This window comes from Hipposideros armiger, unplaced genomic scaffold, assembly GCF_001890085.2.
Source record: "Hipposideros armiger isolate ML-2016 unplaced genomic scaffold, ASM189008v1 scaffold_50, whole genome shotgun sequence".
Taxonomy (NCBI): Eukaryota; Metazoa; Chordata; class Mammalia; order Chiroptera; family Hipposideridae; genus Hipposideros; species Hipposideros armiger.
Genome location: NW_017731400.1, coordinates 3,668,166 through 3,687,332, shown reverse-complemented (window position 1 = coordinate 3,687,332; position 19,167 = coordinate 3,668,166). Strand labels below are relative to the sequence as shown.

Below are 19,167 nucleotides of genomic sequence, written 5' to 3'. Positions count from 1 at the left end.
ATGTGGGATCCGAACCGGGGCCCTCTGGCGTCCCAAGCCAGTTCTTAACCATCGCGCCACTCGGCCGGCCCTAAAAATATTTTTATTGGGGATTATTGGGGAACAGTGTGTTTCTCCAGGACCTATCAGCTCCAAGTAAAGCCGCTGTTTCAATCTATTGGGTCGTCGGGAAAGTCGTGACATATTTTTCTATGTTTTTCAATGCAAAAATGCGTCATTGACTTGCCCGACGACCCAATAGTTGTGAATGGTGCAGCTCAGCTCCAAGCCCAGTCACTGTTTTCAAATGCGGGGTGGCGCAGCCCACCATCCCATGTGGGACTCGAACCGGCAACCTTGTCGTTACGAGTGCACGCTCTAAACAGCTGAGCCACCCAGACACCCCTGATTTTTGTTTCCTTCTCGAACCTCTAGTGGAATTCAGTGAAAGGATCATCCACTATCTTAGTCCAGGGCTCTTAACTTGCCTTCCACATCTACCTTGTTAATATATCTAATCTGGCCTAAACAATCACTACGATTATTTACATGTGTATAGTGTCTTACAGTTTGTAAAACATGTTCATGTATATTGTCAATTTTATGTAGCTTGGACCTGAAGATAAAGACAGAAGAAGGACTTTGTTAACCTAGGCTTTTAAAAAAGTCATTAGCCATATTCTGATATTTAGACTTCTGAGTTAAATTGTATAGTATTAGTAATAAGTATTTACAATAGGAAGTTTAGTTATGTGCTGGCTAGAACGTTTTTCTTAATGTCACCCAGAGTTTCCTTGTAGAGATTCTTTATTCTATAGCCAAAGATGATACTTTTTATCTGAAGAGCCTGAAGTCCATCTGGAATTACAGTGAAAATAAATTCTATTTTGGTCATTTGCACAGTGTCTGTAATGCAAGTGGTGACCATCACACTACAGATAAAGTTGAATCTTAGCATCATTTTAAAGCTCAGAAGTTAAAGGAAGGTTATACAAAGAGAAACAAAGCCTCTCATATACATTAAAATAGGAACTATATCTGTTGATCTGTAGAATGTCCTCCTTATGTGGGCATTTCAGGCTAATTTTACAAGCTTTTACTATATATATATCCTATATATCCTATATGCTGGAAAACTATAGTCTTAAAATAATTATTTCAAAGTACTTCCTTAACTTGCAAGTAATTCTTTTTCACCTTCCCCTCCTGGTTCCTGTGGAAATATTATTAGGTTATTTGCATGAACTACTAAGAATATTCTTCGTAAGCCTTAATTTTTTTCCAGTTATTTTTGACACTTATTTTACATAGAAAGTTGAGAATTTTAATAAAAGCTGGCTTTGTGTGAGGATCTGACAGACAGCACAGGGGTAGTAGAAGTAGACATTTTTTCAGGGTATGACTTCCAACAAAATAAGAGAGAGTGATGTACCAACTGGCAGGGATGACAATGGTTAATGGATCACTGAGCTGTATTCCTTCTATGAGGTCTCTCCAAGGAACTCAACTTTCAAGGTAGAAGTCTTAAAGAGGTTTGCCAGCTTTCCTACCTTTTATCTCCCCAGACAACAAAAGCAAGACAACTAACAATGTTAGGATTTGATGAGAGAAAACAATTTGGAGATATCTAAATGTAAAATGATACCTCTAGGCACATTGCATTACAGTATGTATAATACACGATGGGTTGAAATAATAAATGTATGAACCAGACAGCCCTTTTTTTGGGATCAGACCTTGTGTTATATAGGTAGATGCAGTTTTGGAATCCTCTACTTGGAGTTATGGAATGGCTAGCCTGAGCTGGGAAAAATCATTTTGTGATCTCAGAAGGAGTTGAGTAAAAATTTGCTCTTCACACCACATTTCCCTTTTGTTGAGAAAAGTAGATTGGGAATGGTGACAAAGTAAAAGATGTATTGGTTGAAGTTGTAGAAGATGAGCAGCAATTTAAGGGGGTTACAATATGACTTTTCAACTGTAAATTGCAGAGGACAGACTTGATTTCCTAAATAAAACCGAAGACTGAAATGCAAGTCAACATAAGAGAATTAAGTAGTGCGCATGTGTGAGCGAGCGTGCAAGCATGCCTGAGTGTGTATGTGTGAGAGAATGAAAGACTCCATTTGGAAGGATGTGGACAGGTGTAACTGAAAAACGATTTGTATGTAATTGATTTTAAAAATGCTTCAATTTGGAAGGCCATTGAATGTATAATTGACTGCCATATGTTATGCATAACTTTCTGGAAAACTGTCACTGTTATCTTTGTGGCATCAGGGATAAATACACCTTGTTGAAGTATAACAACATTGGTATGTCACCTGAAAATGGACCCAAATATATACATTTGTTAGGAAAGCATTGTGGTACAGATATTGTATAGCTTAATTGGCATATTGTGATAAATGTTTTTTTCTATATTTAAAAAAAATTTCAACAACTTTATTGAAGTATAATTTCCATTATATTTAATCATAAAGTTTACCCATTTTACCTATAAGTTCTTATAAGGAGGTTGTCTTTATTTTAAATGAGTCCAAAATGACTGAGAAATGGGAGAAAATTTTCTTTCATTACATAAGGAATTATTTTATGTTTTATGATAAAAAGCTGAATAGAATTCTCTATTCAGGTTCCTAAAATTTAAATTATACATGCTAAATTTTTTGTTTAAATTTTACAATGCTTTGGTGGAATATAACATTTCAAAAAGATGTTTTAGTACATTTTAAAGGGGTGTTGAGACTTCATTAATGTGATATGCAATAGGATGCATGCTGATTTTTCTGATCTCTACGTTCTGGGCTGTTTTCCTTCTTTAGATAGGGCATGGAAATAACATAGTTTCTATTATTTTTCATCTTGTTGGTCCAGGAGTTTCCTCTTGTCATGAGATGAAACAAAACTGTGTGTTTGAGCCAGCACTCCACTGAAGTGGCACTAGTTCTGATTTTGTACTAAATTGTGCTATCTATACAAATTAAATAGTGTCAACTTTTTTTAAAATCCCAAGTGATATTTTCTTTTATGTTTGAGAGTGAACTTGCATGGTTGATTAGAATCGTCACCTTTTTTTTTTTTTTAAAAAGATTTTATTGGGGAGTTGGGGGAGGGGAACAGTATTGGGGAATTGGGGAAGGGGAACAGACAAGTTACTGTCCTTTTGTTCTTCAGTCTAGTTGTGGAGGACGTTGCTTCACTGGCCCACGTTGGTATTATCATTACGCTCTTCCCGAATGAGGCAGATCAGTCACTGGCCTCTAGACGGCCGCTCACGGCGGCTCTTGGCAGCTCACGCCGGTTGCCGGCCGCTCACGCTGGCTGCTGGCCACTCGCAGTAGCTCACGGCAGCCCACTGCAGCAGAGGCTGCAGCCTGCGCCGTCGCCGGCAACTCACAGCAGCCCAGCTCCAGGTCGAGCTGTTGTTCACCATCTTAGCTGTAGAGGGCAGTGTCACTGGCCCTCATGTGGGATCCGAACCGGGGCCCTGCGGCTCAGAGCTGGCATCCCAAGCCAGCTCTTAACCAACGCACCACTCGGCTGGCCCTAGAATCTTCACCTCTTAAAAAGATAAAGAGAAAATCTAGTTTACTCTTGTGAATTCTAAACTATTTTGGTTCCAGGTCCTAATTTTTCTTTGCCTGGTATTATGTCTAAAGTGAATGCCCAGTAATAGTTAATAACTCGCATGGTAATTAAATTTTTCTGATAACATTTTAAACTCTTTTTCTCAGGTTTTTCACTAGTAGATGTTGGAAAAGTTCATCTTTTTTATTGTCTTTCTTTGGGTACGTGAAGATCCCCTTTTATCCTGTTCCACTTTTGGCCTGATCTTTTCAGGTCACTTGAACCTCTTGTTTGAATTTCTTATAGCATGTAAGTAGTAATACTTAAATTCATGTGTAGTTGTATTAATTTTTTGTGAATAAAATGCTATGGAGTGCTAAATTGTGTTAAGATGATGAGTCTTTTCAAAATTGCTGGCATTCTGGCATTGAACCACTTAAAGTATTTTCTAGAATTTTTATGAGACAATCAACATAGACCCATAGATTTTTAGAAACTTGACATTTGATTAATTACTTAATGATTCAAATTACTCTTTGAGATTTTATAAAACATATTTTTGATAATGTATTTAGAAATAGTCTGTATTTAAATTAATTTTTTTTTTTAAGAAAATGGGCAGATGATAAATTACCATGAAAGCTTCACTTAGAAATATATTTTTTGCATTGTCATATTTGATTTTGGGGGAAAACAATTTTTTGAGATGTTGACACTTGAATGTGTAAAATAGTTTTGGTTCTTTTTGGTCTTAATTTAAAATTATAGTGGGTTTGGATTAAAGAAATGATGTATTTTTAGCTCTTGGACAATAGATGGCAGTATTATCTTACGTGATCACTAGCTGTAACATACATGAAAAGTCAATTTCACGATACAAATAGTCTCCTGATAAAATTGTTACATGCCATTAAATTGGTTAACACTTTATTTTTTATGATTTATTGCTTTTTAAACTTTTTACTCCTATTTATATAAGAATTGGACAAATTGACCTTTTCAGAGGCAACATGATCCTGTGCAGGTATCAGCCCACAGTATACACTAGAGACCAGATGTGAAATCATTCGTTCACTGACTTACTGGTTGACGTCTTCATGGCTCTGTTGCCCTGACCGTTCTGCCTTAGAATGTGGTCATTGTCTTCTTGCCCATACGAGCTTGACTGAAGTGGGAGTTTTTAATCTAAGGACAAACATTTGTTACCTTTACCATTACATTATTTTCATACTTACTAAAAACTAAACTTTACATAAAATGCAACTCGAATTGCTCATTAATCCTCAATTTTATTAACATGTAAGTTTAAAGAGGCTTATTATTAAAAGAGAATGGAATCTAGCACAGCCCCTAAAAATGTCGTGTGTGCTCCCCCTACCCCATTTCCATCCCCCCACCCCTCGTTTCCACTTTAATAACATGTGTTTGAATGTTAATTTAAGGGGAGCTGATTTGAATGCCCAGGTCACTGCAGACTTTCCTTTTGGTCCTTCCTTCAATGTAGCTTGGTTGGTGATTCTCAAATTTAAAAGTTTGTAAGAATTTTTGTTTTGTACAGTGTTATACTCATAGATTCATGTGTATCATAAATATGGGTGATTTGGTGGTGGTTTTTTTTTTTTTCCAATCATTTTGACTATACATTAGATCACCTACTCTGATCACTTTTGATCCTAACTCCTTGTATACATGGTACCTCTACTTGCACTGCTGCCATTCAGTTTATGTCCCCTGATTAGAGACACAGAGAGAGTGGTACCCCAGCTAGTGCCTATCCTACGATAATTTGTCTGTTTTACACGTTCTCTCCCATGGCATTGGAGTTCCTTCTTTCTTAGTTAACTTGACCTTTTACATCTCAGAGATACTGTTGATTAGTGCCTCTGATTAGTGACTATAGTCGGCTATTAACATTAAGCCGGACTGTAAAACCAGCTGTTGTCATGTATTAGCTGTATGACTGTGGGCAAATGACAATATGTCTGTATTCTTATTTATTTGATGAAGATGACAACAGTAGTCCTTTCTAAAGATTAAATTTGATTTGGTGTGTGTTTGGTATTATCATTACCATTATTGAACATAGTACCTGGCACAAGAATAGGAATTTGGGTGTTTTGTGTGTGTGCATTGATGAAGAAGTAAAAACAACTTTTTGATTATAATATATTGAAGTAACTTTATTCTTATCTTTATAGCAGAATAAAAAATTACAGTGTATTCTAAAAGCTAAATAAATGCAGTATGTATGTCTGTGCATGTGTGAATCCCTTGAGTTTTTCAGTAGAATCCCATTTAGGAGGCTGTCAAGTCCAGTCTGCGTAGTCTTGACATGTCTTGGATAAGATCCTTGTGCTATCACTTTTCCTGACATGGACACCACAAATTATATTGAATCAGAAATCTAATTTAATCTATTCTTATTAAATTGGAAGCAGTAATTGCTTTCAATTTAATGGGATTGAATTCAGTATTAGAAATTTTGATGTTCTTTCAAACTTAATAAAATTTGGTTACGTGTATTTCCATTTATTTGTGTGTGTGCCTGTGTACTGGCAGAGAGAAGTGATCTTGGAGTATGACTTGTACTTAAATGTTGAGTTTCTTGCAACGTTGGGTAAGGGAGCATAGTACAAGGGTGGCAATGAGAATGGCGCTTCTCATTTTTGCCCCCTTCTGAGGGAATAAAGCAGTGAGAAGTAAAACTAAGGGCCTTCAAAGTGGGATTTTCATCCATTCAGAAATAGAGGAAGGAAATTAAGAGTCTCTAGAGAAGATCTGGAATGTTGTTTACTCTTGAGGGTAAGCATCCAGCCCTCCAAGTGATGAAAAAAGAGCTGTGGGTGAAATGAAATCCTTAAAAAATTTATTCTTAACATTATATTTAATCTTTCCCACTAAATCGTTTTTAGAAATAGCTAAGTTTACCAATTGTCATGTTTTATACTGTGCTTTTTCTTGACTATGTTATGAACCAGAGGTGAGGCTAATTAATGACCTAAATACATTTCTGAGTTAATGTCTAATTACTGCATTTGATCATGGATTCTGTTTTACAGAAGACCTGGTACAATGGCCCACCCCTCTGTCTCCCTCTTTGCTTTTACTCTTTTAGTGTTTTCAGTAACCATTTTAGCTACCATCATATTAGCCATTGTCTTCTTTCTTGCTTTCTTTTTAATTGAGTTGCAATGTATTTTAAGATGGAATCATTACTTATTAACTGTGATTTTGAAATTTGCTCTGTAATGACTGCAATTTGAGTAAAACTTATAGCAACAAGTGAATCAAAGATAAACAGAGATCATTGAGAATATTTTCTCCTTTCCATGTGAGAGCTGAATTGTTAGTTAGCTTATAAAAATAAAGGAACTGTGAGGGAGCTCCAGCATAAATATGTTAGGGTCTAATAAAACCCTTCAGGAAATCATTGAGAGATGTAAAAGTGGAAGACATTGAAAATGGTATACAGATCTAAATATGGGATCAGATTAAGGCGAAGAAGCTTTAGGGAGAGCCATCTCATTTGTAGCAGCTTTTTTATCTTGTGACTTAGGTAAATTGAAAATCATGTGTAAACCATAAACAAGGGCTATTTTTCCTAGGGGGGAAAAAAAAGAACACTTTGCAGTTTTAAGTGCAGGTTTTTTTTGTCTATTAGCATAGAGATAGGAAGAATAGTGTATTGGATGAAGAGTTTTTGCATTTGTGAAATATAAACAGGTATGTGAATGTATTCAATGTGTGTGTATTCTTCATGTAATAATTTAAATATAAATATATTTTCTGTGCTAAATGTATATAAAATACATTGTAAAAACAATAAAATTATCAACGTAGAAGTATGTGCATTACTTGTAACACAGGATAATTATGGGATTTGACTCGTCATATAATTTTTGAGGAATTAATGTTGGAATTTAAAAACTAGCAATTTTGAGCCAGTGGTAGCCCAACCATTCTTTTTTTCAGATAAGTCTTTTTATTTTTATTTAAAAAAAATTTTTTTTTCAGTTAAAGTTGACAGTCAGCATTATATTAGTTTCAGGTGTACAGCATAGTGGTTAGACATTTATATAATTTATGCAGTGATCCCCCTGATCAGTCTAGTACCCACCAGGCACTATACATAGTTGTTGCAACATTATTTACTGTATTCTCTAGGCTGTGACTGTTATGTAATTGCCAATTTGTATTTCTTAATCCATACACTTTTTCACCCAGTTCCCCAGCCCTCTTCCCCTCTGGCAACCATCTGTTTATTCTCTGTGTCTATGATTATTTTTGTTTTTGTTTGTTCATTTATTTCGTTCTTTAGTTTTCACGTATAAATGAGATCATATGGTATTTGTCTTTCTCAGTCTGACTTATTTCACTTAGCATAATACACTCTAGCTTCTTCCGTGTTGTCTCAAGTGGAAAGATTTAATTCTTTTTTGTGGCTGAGTAATATTCCATTGTGTACATGCACCACATCTTTTTTATCCAATCATCTACTGATGGGCCCTTGGGTTGCTTCCATATTTTGGCTATTGTACATAGTGCTGCAATGAACATAAGGATGCATATATCTTTTCGAGTTAGTGTTTTGGATTTCTTTGGACAAATACCCAGAAATAGCTCAACCATTCTTAACTGAGGGATGTTTATTTAGATCAGTCATTAAAATTTTCTGAACCTCCATTTTCTTCAAAATGAAGTGATACTCTCCCAACCTCATGAAATCGAAATGAAAACATATAAACAGGAGGTAATATTTTAACTTTTGAAAATTATTTATAAATTACAAAATAACTCACTTATTAGCTTCAGTGTTATTAAATTATACACTGATGGTTTTTTGAGTTCCTTGCTTTCCTTGCTTACGTTTAAGATGTTTTCATACAATTTAGGAGCTCAATTCTGAAATATACCAAAAGGTGGCACTGTTTACCTATGTTTAGTATTGTAATTTGCTTTTTATGAAAAAAATGTTGGATGTTTTATCTGCAAATGTATTAAATTGAGGTTATATTTTTTTACATTTAATTTTCTGTTTTGTAAATGGATCTTCAATTCATGTAAGATTTACAAGACCAGGTTTCACTTTAATTTTGAAATGGTTTGAAATTTCAGATATTTAACAATCATTTTATAGACATAAACTCCTATATAATACAGTATAATTAATGATAAAACCTTGTATTAATGTGACAGCTAATGTTTCATGGAAAACATAGTTGCTTTTGTATAGCAAAAACCATTCATTTTCTTAAGCCTCTTAAAACAATGCAGTGATTAAAACATAACAACCATAAATAAATGATTTGTGTGGCTTTTAGGTGACACCACATAGGTTGATGCATTCTGGAATGTTATTTTATGTTAAAAGTACCTTTGAAAATTTAGCAAAATATTTCATTGTTTGAATTTCCTACTGGCAGTGTTGTGATGAAAGGAAAATCTAGGTTCTATGAGTAGCTTCTCTTGGTGAGAAATGCAAAAATTAGATAATATGAATTTGGCTTGAGGTAAAGATTATTTATATAGCAGGATGTGGGAAATATACTTCCCGTACAGTTAGGTGAAAACCTTCTGATTCTTCATTCATAGAGCATATCACATCCAACACAGTTTATGACCCAAGCAAGATAATACAAGCAGGATATTTTTATGTCCAGTTAAAGCTATCTATAGTTGTTTTTCAATATAAGCAGAATTTGCCAATGATTTTTACTGGAAGCAGAAAAGCACAAAATGCTTCTGTTACTAATGTGAAATGCTTAACTCTTGTTTGGGGGATAAGGTTGAGAAACCTAAGATAGTTTCAAGTGTGTTTCCACTGTTTTTTTAAAATTTAATAGTAGAAAATATTTCAAGTGAACTTAACTTGTGTGTTTCAGTTTTTATTGTTTTTCTTTAAATATCACTTTTAAGGTGATATTCTAATTCTTAGAAATAGAGTTTCTTTTCCCACTGAAAACTCATCCTTATAACTCTGAAGTGACTGCCTCAGTTACTACATGTGTATGTAGTTTGGGGAAAGTGGAGACACACTTGGCAGTTAGGGTTTATGTTCATGTGGCGTATGTGCTTATATTCAAATGTTCACTCTTGTTGCTGCCTTTGTTGCTGTTGGTAATATGATACATGTGTGATTTATCTTAATTTTTAAAAATGCACAATTAAAGGAGGATTTGATTACTCAGCAACTGTTCCAGTTGCTCAAGACTGTCATTTAGACATTTTCTTTCAGTATTTGATAATTGTTCTATGAGCTATGAATAGTGTGAAAAATAGAAGGAATCTATTATAACACTTTAATACTTCAGAGCCCATATTTTTTAGGGTATTCTTATTGTAGAGATTTAAAAAATAGTGTTTTAATTACTTAGCAAGAATTTAATTTGCTATTTCACCTATTTTTTTGTAGGTGTAAAATTCTGTGGATTTGGTAAATAACAAAGGTTTATTTTCTAAATGATTTGGGGGTTTCAGATTTTTGTAAGGGAATTATAAAAGCAAAAATGTACTCAGAATGACTTTTGAAAACTTGTTTCTGGACACTACATGGAGAAAGACAGCTAAGTGTCCCCAAAATGCTTTCAACAGGTTTCTTCTCCCCCCACTTCTCCCCACCCTCACCCAGTCTGTCCATAATTTCAAATTTGCGTCTCATGGTAGGAGGTGAAGTAGTCAAATGTAGTATTATACAAGCAACATTTTTTCTCCAAATAATACTTGTGATTAAAAGAAATCCAATCAAACAGCATTATATATTCGTTATGAAAAAAACATATATCATGCAGGCTTCATCTAAGGCTCCTTTAGATGCTTTTAATAATGTGCTAATTTATGCTGATGATCTTACCTCATGACCCTTTTGTGTGGCTTAGATATGTTAATATGTTATATCTTTTTTAATTTGAGTTGTCTGTGTTGGTTGAATATGCTTGTTAGTCCATAGCACCACTCAGCAGTCTGTGTCAAAGACTGGAAAAGAACAAGAAAAGTGTATTTTAGAATCAGTTTCTTTAAGCATATATTAGTAATAGAGGAAATTATAAAATAGATGTAATTTTAATAAAACTGAACATTCACTGAAAATAGGAAGCCCTCCAAGTACTGTCAGCTTTTAATTAGGAAAGAGAGTTGGGTCATTGGTTTTATGAAGCAAGGGCTTATTAACATCTTTTGATTTTTTGTTTTGTTTTGTTTTCTTGTTTTTAAAAATGTCAATGAAAAAATATCACAAGAGTGAGGAATAAACGTAATAGACAGTTTTAAAGACGTCAACCATTGTATTACATCCATTTTTCTATTTTGGTTATGTGTATAAAAATCCCCATGGGAAGAGAATACTATATGTGGTTGAAAATTTCAAGACCTTATGATAACAGGGTAAGGACAACCAAGGCCTAAAACGTGTGGGAGAACTAAAATATTTTTAAAAATTTGTTAAAAATTTCCTAGAAGGAAAACAATTTACATGACTTAAATATAATTCATTTATTATCCTTCTTCACCCACCAATACTTCTTTTAAATTATATTTTTATCTTTTCTACAGAAAATATTGGGTTGTCGGAAAAGTCATGACGTATTTTTTCTGTTTTTTGTTGCAAAAATGAGTCCTTAGTCTTCCGACAACCTAATATTTACACCAGGAGGGATTTTTTCCTTTTTATATTTAGCCTTTCATCTGAAAGTGAAATGCTCCTTTCGCTTTGCCTTGAAGTTGTTGTCTCCTTTTGTTGGGTCTCATCTGGAACTGACAGACAGTGATCCACTCAAATGTCTGAGAGACCTGGGGAAAATTTTAAGTTAGCATACTGGGTATAATTGAAAAAATATTTTTCGAACCTCTCTGAGCCTGTGATTCCTCATCTCTAAAATGGGTTATGCTGTTATGGGTTGTTGTGAAAATTAATAAATGGCTGATAAATGTTAGCTATTATTATAATAAGTATTAATAAAGAAAATTCACCATTATATACAAATGTTTTAAATTTGAGTCTCTGAAATGAACTGGTCACTTAATGGAATTGATTTAAACGTGTATTTAATCCCTTTTAATCTCTTAAATGTCTTTTAGTTTTATGTGCTTCTTTCTTGCACATCTTTTTCTGTTGGTGAGTGCTAATTAGGAAATGAGGCAAAAGAGGATCCTGAAGTCACATAATAAATCGATGGCTTCTTTGGGGAACCAGTGAGGAGGAATGGAGTGATTTCATAGATGGAATAAAGAGATGAGGAGGTGGGAGATTTGAGGTCTTGCTTCAAAGATGATACTGATTATTCTTGAACTCGTTTATCTTTTTTCAGCTTTTTAAATCTCTTCTGAGAGAACTCATTTTGACTGTTCCAGAAGTGTGAGGGACAGGTCAATGTTTTTTCACACACATTGTCTCACTTTGGAAGTGATAAAGCACTATATTAAGACATGTCAGGTGTGAAATCCTTCTCGAACATTTCTAACTACTCTTCCTTACCCTGTTTCCCCCTACAACACACCTCAAATCAGGCTCTTCCTTAACACGGCACTATGACAAAGATGATCTCTACTTACAGAGATGATTATCTAGTAGCACTCACTAGATAGACTATTGGAATTATTTGTTTACATATCTCTCCTGATAGACTGAATGTAAGTGCAGAGATAGCCCATTTTCTTTGTATTCATAGTACCTACTACCACATTTGGCCTATAATAAGCAGTGTTTGTTGAATGAATTTATATCCATATTCATGTCATTCATGAGAAATAATTAAAACTTACTGAATGATTATATAGAGTACAGATTTGGTTTCTCATTTGTGTTGCCCCTTTTTTTTTTTTTTACTATTTGGTATAAAACAGCGATGATTTTTTTTTTTTTACCTTCCAAAAGGATTAAAGTTAGCATTTTTCTAGTTCAAATAGTCTTTTATAAATTCCTGAGACCCTTTTATGAGCCTGACCATAGTAAATGGCCTTATTGGTGCTTAACAAATGTTGTGATTCATGGGCACTTAAGTATAGATTTCATCCATAAAGTGACTGAGTAAAATAGGCACATTGTTCTTTGTTAGTTTTCTCAATTGGTTCTTTTAATTTTCCTGTTTTCACTGGTGATACCTTAAGGCATCTGGCCAGTGTTGAGTATTTCTTCCTGACTCATCATTCTTTCTGCCACCTGCCAAAGAAATGCTTTTACTTCAGTCAAGAACATTTGGAGTTAGATTTCATTATTGGTGTAGGTCACGGACCACCTGATAAGTCTAAACATATCATACTAATTAGCATTGACTGCCAGCTACTAGAATGCTTAATTCTGGTGCTATGTTATTTTAAACTTAAAGATGTTATGGAGGGTGGAAAAACCCTTTATCTGAATATGAAACTAGCCACCAAATTTGAAGATTGTTTTCCCATTCACAGTGCAATTTCCCTTTGTGTGAAGTCCAGTAGATTGTATTAAATTTACTTTTGTATAGTCTTTCAGGATCATTAGAATTTTTCCCTTCACTATAGTTAAGTCACCCTTCCTGAGATAATTTAGATAAGAGGAAATTGAGGGCTGGGAATTAAAAAGAAAGAAAATGGCTGATAGGTGCATACATAGAGGTTTTAACCTTCTATCCTGGAAAAGATACTTCTGGGCCCTGGTCCTGGTCCATACCATCTTGTATCTGAAAGCTGGGAGCAAGCTGAGATATGTGTTGGAGGGTTCCTGGAACCTTGTGGGACCCCGAAAATGGGAGTCTGTTACAGTAAGAAAGGAATCGATTGGACTTATAAATATTTGGGTACAATGCAGGTTTCTTAGAAAGCATTTTATCTGTTGCAAGTCAAAAGAAATTTACTCAAATTTCAATGAAATTGTAGAAAGGAAATCCTGAATTTTCTAGAGAACCTTAAAAGTGCAGGTAACCGTCATTACAAACTGGAAGAGTAAAATGTCTCTTATAGTCCTTTCTTTCAGTGCTTTTAGTATTACAGTATATTGTAGTAAATTTAAAATACATCGGTAGGGGCTTCCATGGATTCTTTTTCTACCTTTGGTCTCCCTATTTTATATTCCTATTAGATCTTAAAATGCCCCCCCCCCCAAATGTATTCTCCTGCTGTGAGAATTTGTAGAAACATTAACCCCCTGATGGGGGAGGGACTACTTTCCAGATGTATTTCTATAGGGGGAAACCTATGTAAGTCTCTAGAGACAGGGTTGTGTTGAGCTTAAAGAATAAGTACTATAGGTGGGAGAACGAATTAGAAAAAGCTTGCTGTTAAGGTGGCATCTGTTGAATTAGATTCTGTGCAAGTTGGACCACCCTGCCTTGTGATCTTAGTCAAGCCATGCCATCATTCTGAGCCTCAGTTTATTTACATATAAAATGAATGAGTTGAGCTCCAGTGTTCTCTGGTTCTTTATAAATTCACTTATTTATTAGATATTCATCATGTGCCTGTGGCGCTTGCTGTGTATTCAGCAGTGAACAAGACAGATACGGTCTTACCCTTATAAGAAGACTCCCATCTCTTTATCTCTATTGACCTGTCCTTCTCCCTGTCCTTACTTATCTACCAATTGGGTGGATAACAAGGAAATGAAGCAATGTGAAATGATTAATTACAATTTCGGGAACCTGTCTGCTTTTATTTGCAAAATGAATCAGCATTTTGGGGGAAAAACACAACTTGTAAAGAACATAGTTTATATAATTAAAAATGTTACTAAAATGAAAAAGTGAATTATCTGTTAGTGGAAATTGGGTGACTTGGGAGTGAGAGAAGTGAAAGACTGAGAATGATCTTAAGTTTAGATGTAAAAGGAAAAGATTTACCCTTGACATTGAAAAGTAATTAAAAAAAACTATTTCAGCTTTTTGGGGGTAGTTACTCTTGCTGCAGATCAGATGTACGCTTAAGTACATGGGGGGGCGGGGTGAACCTCTTTGGTATGAGTCAGTGCCAGCTAATATCTTGAGCATTATGCCTTTAGTCTGGAGAATTGAAATTTATTATCTTGCAAAAGGGGGAAAAATTTGAATAGAGTTAATAAGAATGAAAGGAGTAAAATTTTACTTAAGTAATACAGTGGGGCACCCAAAATGAAAAATCCTGCGTTTGGCCTCTAGATCCAAAATGACATTCTAGTCTGTGCAGGTTGGTTCAAGAGCTTTTAACTGCGTTGGAGGCAGCCAGGTTAGCTCCATAGAATTGAAAACTCTGACTTCTCCCAAGATATTGAAGAAAGCAACTAAATTTATCAGGTAGCGAGAGTAAGTTCAATTTTCTCCAGACCTGTGACAATTAGAGGTTGGTTCTAGCATATCTAATGCTTAAGTTTCAAGGCTACCTCTATTTGAGAGCTGTTTTGGGGAGATAACCTTGTAACACATACATTTTAATGAGTACATTACTTTTACCACCTGCTGAAGTAGACTCGGAGTGACTACTGACCTGAAGTGAATGCCTGTGTTCAATATTAATATGGCATGTCTGGATCCAGACAGCAATCTTTCATTTTGACATGCACATAGTCAAAGTAAATTAATGTTTAAAACCTGAACACTTTAAGTTCAGCTAGTGTGTGCATTCCATAATAATCCTTCAGAAGCAGTTTACATAGAAATGCTGAGTGCTTTCTTATACTTTATTTATTATATGTAAGGGTCCACATTGCAGTATTTGTAGCAAGATTTATCCAGTACTAGTTTTGTGACTCACTTGTCTTGCGGTGGCTAAAGAAATTATTTTAGGATTTAGTCTTTCCATGTTTTAAATAAAATTACGCTGTTTTTATATATTCATGCCTGGCAAAATAATAGCCTACTTTCAGTTATATTATTTTTAGATTTTTTTCTTAAGCTAATTCCTTACTTTATTCCTGCTCAAATAATCACAAATATTTGAAAGTATGGTCGTAATTTTTAATAAACTAGGCTTGGAAATAGTATGTATTTGTGACTGACTATCTGTGTAACAAGAATATTGCTGGAGCATTTTTCTTTTCTTCCTTACATACCATTTTCTAAACTGGCCTTTATTGGTTAAAAAGACATTGATGGCAGATGTGGTAATGGGGAAATTATATTAACATTTAAGTATTGAATTAGCTTGTAGCCAGAGTCTCCTACTAATATGATGACATTTAGTAAGTTCAGGATTTTAAGGACCGTGTTGCACAAGTCATTGTTACACATTTCCTGTTTGCTTTTTAAAAAAAGTATGTTAGATCTGCTTTTCCAGATTGAAAAATTCCATTGTGGATTTTAATGTAGTTACTGTTTTACCTTGCTTGTTAGTGTCTGTTATTTATGTATTAAGAATATGGGTATAGTGACCATAATGAGAATAGTATGTGATTGGCGCCGTATGAAAACAAGACAGTTTTCATAACACTTTTACAGTTTAATTTCAAAGAAAAATCTCAAGTTACATTTATTAGCAAACATATTTCAGCTCTAGGGAGTTTTTCATTCTCCAAAAAGATGGCAGATGGAAGTGAACCTAATATGTATTTAAAGAAAATATGCTGCATTTATTTTAAATTATCTCTCTTACATCAGCATGATGCTTTTATATTTTGTCTTAGTTATAATGAATGCCATACTTTTGTTATAAAAATCAAAATTAGATTTTTCGATGAATGACAGAATTTATTTTCTGTTCAGAAATAAATATGATATTTGCTTTAGAATATAGACCATCAAATAACAACTGTTAGATTATACTTAATACATTTATAGTTTTCTGAATCTTGGATATCCATCATATCAGAAAAATGTGTGCTTTACCCGTGGTACAATGGGTAAAACAATGGGTTTGGAAACACGGTACAGAGAACACCTATTGTTTCCGTTGAATGATGTGTGCCCTGTAGAGATGAACCTTTTGACCCTCTGCTCTTCCAGTAGTAATGGATTTTCACTGATTCGAGCATAGTTTCCTACTCGGTCCTGTTTTCGCGTCTCATGTGTGATGGCTGGCTGGTGAAATTAAGCATCTGTTTTGTGCCTGTGGAAGGCAGTGTAACTCGCTGGCTCATACTGGTTCAAATTTACAATGCTGGCTTGATTAGAAGGCTATCACTATCTGAATTAACTAGTTGTGGATAAATTGCTTATAGCATATGAACATACTCATTTTTGTTCTGCTGCATGGGGCATTTTTGTACTCATGTAAGGTTTCATGAAAGGATATATTAGCTTGGGTTAATTGGAAAATCAGCATTTTAATACCACCTCGCTCTCAGTCAGCGATTTTGTGAGTGATTTCTACAAAAACAGAATATATGAGATTATATGATTGGGCCTATTATTCCTGACCTGATTTTAGTTTGCTTGCTTTTATAATTTTTCCATGAAAAAGCAGTCACGTTACACCTCTAGAAAGATTAAGGAGTTTAGGTGGAATGTGTACACGTGTGAGTTTTTGTGGTGTCTTAGACATCTGTACAAATACACTAGAGAGTAAGTGCATTTTGTTGAAATAATAAGACCTCTCAGAAAGTAAGCAGTACTATGGAGTCCTCAGAGGTCTTGGGCTATTTTGCTGGAAGCTACTCCTATACCTCCAGTGATACAAATACGACAGACAGACATTTTCTTTGGTGAAAAGTAGTTCACAGCAGACTGTGATATACATTTCTTTTAGCTTTTTGGACTTATTTCAGGGGACTGGTTACTGAGACCATGATGTGTGTATGATTACATATAATCAAGGTTAATTTTTATCAAGGGTCACCATGTTTTTGCTATGGTCTGACAGTCATGACCTACATTAACAAGAGCCCTGTGGGTCTGTCTGGTGTATTTTTGCTTGATGTCTGGATAGCTCGTTTCAGATGCTTGTCAGTTTCATTATATATTATCCTTTGGGGCTCTCGCTGGATTTCCAGGTATACCATAAAATCAGAGCTCTTTGCAATCAGATTGTCATGAGGGAGCTTCTGTTTCATGGTGTGAAAACACTCTTTCATCTTGAAGGATGAGTAATTTTGGGGACATATTCCATTTTGTTTTGTGTTATATTCAACTGGTAGCTTATTTTGAAGTAGAGTCGACTTTAGCCCTACAAACAAGATTCCAGATTTGGTTCAGTTAATTCATTCTTCAATGAGTTCTTCTTGGGGAAAATATTTCGGAATTTTCAATTCAAATGCATTTTCCTTGGTTATGAAAAATCCAGATGAGTACTTTATTTCACAACATAGCAAGTAAGTAGGATTTATAAGAGAAATTTACAAATATTTCCTTCTTTTGCTTGTACAAAAGGGACGGTGAGTAGTGCTTTTAAAAATGTGATTTAGGACATTTGGTAACTCAAAGACAAAACTTAGTGGCAGTTAAAAATGGGTATTTGGTTTTGGAGTTTTGAAATCATATTTAATTTTGGCCGTATCTATCTTAGTAGTTTAAAGGATAAACAGTTCAAACAGTAAGAAAAAAGCAGTTTGTGTTTTGTCAGTTTTCAACTTTAGATATCAGCAAATCATTGCTGTAGCCTTCTTTATCTTTTGTTTGCACAAAAAACCTGTTAGAATTATGTCTGGGGGGACCATCTGCTGTGGTTCCCAGTCTTGTCAGTGTGATAAGGGATAAGCTGTATAAACAGGGGCAACAACAAAAAAAAAAAAAAAAGAAGAAGAAAAAAGCAGGCTGCTTTTAGGAAGAGAAAAGTATCATGTGGATTTAATTTTATGAGGTAGCCACAGAGAGGCACAGGATTTTGCTCAGAGTCTGTCAGGATTGAGGCTGTGATGTATTTACTTAGAAACCACAGGTCCATGTTGTTTGAATGGTTTATCTTCACATTAATATTATATCTTCCTTTTTTATTACATGGCTCCTAATTTGGAGGACAGGCTTTTAAAAGCTCTTCGAAAAGGTTTCAGTATAGCATTTGACATTGCACTATTTTCCAGATTGTCTGTTTAGTTTTTGGATTTTTTTTTTCCCCTAGCTGTTAATTGTTCTTTGAGTTGAATCCTCAGAAGTCATCCTTTTCCTTTTTCATTTGCAGTGAGGTCATGGTGCTTCCTAAGGAATGAGCCAGTCATTTCCATGGCAACACACTCTATCAAAACATCACAAATCTGTCTTGCCCCTTACCTTTACACTTCCAAGTGCAGGAAGGAGGTGTGTAAGCAGTGGCATTGTTCTTACTGCATATTGGATTATAGTAGGATTGGAGGAGGGGGAGGAAATTCAATTAAAATATTAACCTCAAAAGCACCTTAAATTCACTTAGCCTTGTGTGTGTGTGTGTGTGTGTGTGTGTGTGTGTGTGTGTGTGTGTATGATTTATTTTATATTGAATTAAACAATTTTTTTAGCATGGAAAAATGAAAATTCCAAAAAAATTGATTTGAAAACCGATCATTTAATATGTATGAGAACAGTACAAGAATAAAAAGAATAATAACTAACCTATATTATACATGTGAACATAAAACCCGTCACTCCAGTCATGAGAAGGCTGCCTTTGCTTAAAGGCTCTAGCACATTCTCATCAGTTATTTTGGCTTAAGGCAGTATTATTTCAGCATGATAGTAGTACCTTGAACTTTTAAACGAGTTCCAGAATATTGTCATTTTTTTTTCCCCTATTGTGAGGTGCTAGTGAGATGATGTGATTGCTTTTTTATGGAGT

The 19,167-nt window shown here is 34.6% G+C and overlaps 1 protein-coding gene across 7 annotated transcripts in view; it reads left to right on the top strand.

The window, feature by feature from the left end:
- Positions 1-19,167, top strand: part of CDKAL1 (CDKAL1 threonylcarbamoyladenosine tRNA methylthiotransferase) — a 667,723-nt gene that overhangs the window by 25,415 nt on the left and 623,141 nt on the right. The gene's annotated exons all lie outside the window — the stretch shown is intronic.